Genomic DNA, 5358 nt, shown 5'->3' with positions numbered 1-5358 from the left:
AAAATATCTCATGTAACCCATAAATATATACATCTAATCTGTACTGACAAAAAGTAAAAATAAAAATAAACAGTGTTGCACCAGCATTTATTTCATAGGTTCTTTTCTTTCATTGTTACCTGTAATAGACACATAATAATTGTGATACAGTGTGATATCTTGATAAATGTACAGTGTATAATGATCATATTGGGGGTAATTAGCATATCCATCACCTCAAACTTTTCATAGTTTTAATAAATATACCATTATTTTGTAAAATGTTAACATATTACAAGGTAGGTAAAGGGCATACAAAACCTCTCTATTGCTATCTTAATTCTGTAAATCTAAAACTTACAGAATTTACAAACTCTTCCATGAAATCTAAAATAAATAAAAAACTTGAAGAAAGGGAGATAAAAAGTGCCTGGTTAATAAGATTGAATATACAGGAAAGAAGAGATAAAGACACATGTAAGAAAGCACGTGTGTGTGCATGTGTCAGGGCTTATGACTGTGTTTGTGTGTGCACATTCGAGGAAGGGTGAGTTTATGTGAGATGGTAGCTCTGCTATAAGACAACTAATGAGCCAAGGCACTTGCATGAACCTGATTGAAAGCATCTTCTTAAATTTTGAGCCTTATGCACCTTGCTTGCCTTATGCTATTCCAGGACTTCTAATGAAGCTGCCAAGAAGAGCAAAAGCATGGTACAGGGGGCACCTGGATTTGAACCAGGGACCTCTTGATCTGCAGTCAAATGCTCTACCACTGAGCTACACCCCCTTGACAGTAGTAGACTTCAAATAAACATTTAGTCCATTTTTATGACCTGCAAAACACCTCATAAATACCTTTGGTGTCTAAGATTCCTTTTGAATTTAAGCTCATCCCCAATTTCCTCCTAGCCATACCATCTCTTGTTTTTCCTAGAGCATGTATACTCATTCTCTTCCCAGCACCTGAAGCTCAGTGCTGTATCCTCAGTCTAATATTCCAGCTTTAAAAATATACCACCAACTGCCCATTGATTGCTGGGCACATCAATAAATGTTTTGAGCATCAAAGGATACTAACAAGTATTGGACATGGAGGGGATCTTACCCGGGTATCCACAAGTGGATTTCAGATGTTCACGTTCAATTTTGAAATTATAAGCAGATACTATGTATTTGCACATACTGTATATTGTGCATATTTTCATCAGATTTTCAATGGAGACCTCATCCAGGACCAACCGTCTCACTTCAGAATTTTAAAAATAAATCACCAAAGAGAAAAACAAAACACACTGGATATTCCAAAGCCCAAAATTCAATTTTGAACACCTCTGATTCCTATTCCAATCTGAGAACTCAATCTTGTGCATCTCCAAGATTGAACAAAAGGTCAAGAAAATTTTTGTCAGTGCAACAAATTTTCCCTGGTGAGGTCTGTCAGCTACCATGGGACCAGGGAACACACATCAGTCAGAGCTCCAGCTCACAAGCTGTCTGAAGGCCCCAGACACCCACTCCCAGCACCCCTCAATCTGATGTCTAACAAGAGCCTCAGATTTCAAATCCAGTACACCTAAACCTAAGCTTATCATCTTCTTGCCCAAACCTGCCTCTCCACCTATTTCGCTTTGTACTAATAATAGCTCACATATGTTGGGCATTTTCAATATGTTACGCATGGTACTAAAAGTTCTATGCACAACCTCCCATGTAATTGTTACAAAAATCCTATAAAATAAACAGTAGTAGTAGTATACAAGTTGGAAACTGAGGCATCAATTGATTGGAACATCTAGCCCTAAGTCTCACAGCTAGCAGGTGGTGGGGCCAGATTCCAGCACAGGTTCAGACTGTGTGAAGAGTCTGCTTGCTTAACCAGCTGAGTAGTCTCCTTCCTATTTTGGCTGGAGATGCCACCACCCTGTCTGTACTCAGTCATCTAAACAAAAACACTTAAGGCACTCTAGGCTCCTCCCACCCTCCTCCCCAGTTGCAGTGAATCACCAGGTGCTATTGATTTTACCTCTGACATTGCTCAAGTCCATCTCCACCCTGCACTGTCAGTGCCACCACCTCCTAAATACCCTCCCGGCCTCCACCCCCGACATCTACCCTGTACTGCTTCCAGAGCAGCCTGTTTGAAAACTAAGTCCATCTAGATCACTGCCCTTTAAATGCCTTCATAATAAACTTCAAGTCTCTTAGCACAACATGCAAATCTTCTCATCTGATTTTTACCTGCCTCCTCAGCTTCAATGTTATCTTTTGACACTCCCCATATCACATTTTGTGCTCCAGCTGCCTCCAACTGCATCTACCTGGCTCCAGCCTCTGCTCAGCTGTTTTCTATGCCTGGAATTGCAACCCCCACCCCTCCACAACCCCACCTCCATTCCACCCTCCATGTGTGAGATATTATCCATCTTTGAAACCCTGATTGCCCATCAGCTCCTCCAGAAGCTTGCCTTCACCTCCCCTCCCCTGGACAGATGTAATCACTACCTCTTCTGTATTACTGCACCTACCACAGCTAGGTACAGCTCATCCACTCTATTTCCTTATTTTATATGCCTACACCCTGAATGAGGGCAGGAGTTAATGTCTTATTCAACTCTGGGTTCACACTTTTCATGTTTCTGGTATATAGTAGGTGCCCAGTGTATGTTGTTCGGACTGATCTAAAAACAAAGCATTGCCTGTATTGTGGGTGGGAGTTACACCTGACTTCTGGCTCCATGCCTGGGTCCTGAATCAAGTTACCCAATGAGGGGGTACTTGGCTGTAGGAAATGAACAGGGGATGGAAGGTAATAGAAATCATTAAGCTTTAAAGAGGAAAAAGTGCAGTTCCTTAAACTTCAGCCCAGTTCTTATTTACACTCCTGCTAAAGTGTTCAATGGATAAAACTCTATTCCTTTGCTTTTCCCTGGGCAATGCAAAGTATGGGCACAGTCACTAAGTCCCTGGCTTTCCTGGTAGCTAACAGGTTCTAAAACTCTATGGGCAATCACAGGACTGTGGAAACATTGCCTAGTAGAATTTTGTCACAAAGCTTTTGACATTAGGAGAGCAGTATGTGTAGTATACTTAAGTCAGTGAGAGTGTGTGCTCTGAGTTCAAATCCTGAATCTGCCCTTTATAGCATTTTGACCTTGAGTGAATTACTGAGTATCTCCAAGTCTCAGCCTCCTCATGTAAAATGGAAATACATACAAACAAATATGTATCTTATAAAACTGTGGTCAGACGTAGAGGAGAACCAATGTAAAGACCTAGACTAGCATGTATTAAGAATGGAAGCAAGGGACATTAGTTATTATCCAATCAGCCATGAGCCATAGAAGATAAGAAGTCAAAGTCAATCCATCTTCTTCTGAAACAAAAACAGAAATACATAGGGGGCACCTGGATTTGAACCAGGGACCTCTTGATCTGCAGTCAAATGCTCTACCCCTGAGCTATACCCCCATACTGGTAAACCTGCTTTTATAGCCTATCTCTCTCTCACTTGCTCTCTCAACATTCTGGTTCTAAAAACCTCCAATGACTCAGGGGAGCTATAATTAGAATGTCGTCTGAAGGAAGTCTGGGCATTACAAGCTTTAGAAGAGGTTTATTATAAAAGACAGAACTTAGTTCTCAGGAGCCAAGAAACTCTTCTTAGACTGGCCAGTACCCAGAGCCTTATTCCTGTCCACCATATCTCACATAAAGCAAACCTCAGTTCCAAGTAAAAATAATGAGATTCTGCACAAATGGCAACATCAATATAATGTGGATGACTGGATTCCTGTCTAGCTTCTCTTAGCCAAGGCTCCTAGCAACTGAGATTCTTATTCCTCTTCATGATTTCACAGAATTGAGCTCAAAACTGGCACTCTAGATATTTGTTGCATTAAATTGACTCTGGAAAAAATATGTATAAATAACAATTTGTGTGAGATAGCTTTTCCAAGCCACAACTGTAAGATTATTTTAGTCACACAAAAACAGATGGTCAGTGACTTACACTCTTGTGTAACATAACTTGCCTGAAATGTGGAATATTGTCAACTTTGAAAGGTTATTTGATAAAGAGAAACGAGATTCCAGATGAGGGTCTCTTAATCAACCAAGTAGATAATTTACCCCAGTCCTACCACCAAAGATTCATTTTCAGCTCCTAAACGCAACCACAATTACAGCAACCTGTATTTCCTTACCTCATAAAAATCTTCTCTCACCCTAATAAATTGTGCAGGTGCTTCTTATGTAAATCTTGCATGTTTGAGCCTATTGAGAAGTCTCTCTTCTGCCAATTTCCTAGGCCACATAACATTACTCAGGCAGTTCCAAGGGGTCCTACATTTGGGATGATCATTTTGCGTCAGGGTTTTGGTTGGTTGGAAGCATAGAAGAGGTTCCCCTGCCTCAGGCTGGACTTGAGAGCTAAGAAAAGAATCACAGTGCATGCTTTGCTCATTGTTTGTCTCTCCTGCTGGCCATCCGTGGGTGTTAAGAGTTTAACAGTAGCAGATGTACCCTGTGCTTCATCTCAAAGAACTCCAGCGCTGGAAGCGTTTTAGGGATCATTGTTTCAACCACTGCTATACTCTAAGAAACACAGGTTGAGAGAAGTCAAAGAGCCTTGCTTAAAATCACAAGCATTCAGTGGCAGGATCTGGACTGGGGTCCACTCTACTTACAGCCTGTTATAAGCAGGGATCCTTTGGAAGCTCCCACTGCCTGGAACAATACAAATATTCAAAAAAATGTTTATGGGATAAATGTCAGGCTGTAGTTGAATACAGGGTGACCAACCATCCTAATTTACTGGGAACTCACCAAGTTTTAGTACTAAATGTTCTACATCCCAGGAAAGTTTCAGTTCCAGGAAATTCCTCAGAAAAGTGGGTATTTTCTAAATGTTATCACTTACTTCTTCCATTGTCACAGTTTTAATCATTTCCACATACCTCCTGTAGTAGCATTTACTTAATATTTGTCTTGAAATCAACTTACTGTTTTTTACTTAGCCTCATCCTGTCCAAAAATATCCTTGAAATTATGCTAGGTATATTTCTTTTTACTGGACATCAAAATAAACCGATAACTACTAAAATATGTTAAAATCATATTTAACATGTTACATTTACAACTTGCCATGCATGCTTCTAAGCACTTTACAAACACTAACTCATTTAATCCTCAAGATGACCCAGTGAGGAAAGAAATGCTATTATCTTTACCTTGCAAATGAGAAAACTGAGTCACAGTGTAGTTAAATAACTTGCCCAAGGTCACACAACTAGTCGACTTGTCCATATGTCCCCAAAGTCATCCTGAAAACCCTCAGTGGTAACCATAGTATATTTATTAATTTAATAGTTTAACCTGA

General features: G+C 40.1%; 2 non-coding genes across 2 annotated transcripts; both read right to left on the bottom strand.

The window, feature by feature from the left end:
* Positions 1-696: 696 nt before the first annotated feature.
* Positions 697-768, bottom strand: TRNAC-GCA (transfer RNA cysteine (anticodon GCA)). Its single transcript has one exon. It is a non-coding gene; the product is annotated as a tRNA-Cys (tRNA).
* Positions 769-3377: 2609 nt separating this feature from the next.
* On the bottom strand, positions 3378-3449 carry TRNAC-GCA (transfer RNA cysteine (anticodon GCA)). Its single transcript has one exon. It is a non-coding gene; the product is annotated as a tRNA-Cys (tRNA).
* Between the last annotated feature and the right edge of the window lie 1909 nt (positions 3450-5358).

The sequence above is a fragment of the Callithrix jacchus genome, chromosome 17 (genome assembly GCF_049354715.1).
Source record: "Callithrix jacchus isolate 240 chromosome 17, calJac240_pri, whole genome shotgun sequence".
Lineage (NCBI taxonomy): Eukaryota > Metazoa > Chordata > Mammalia > Primates > Cebidae > Callithrix > Callithrix jacchus.
This window is presented reverse-complemented; position numbering and strand designations above follow the sequence as displayed.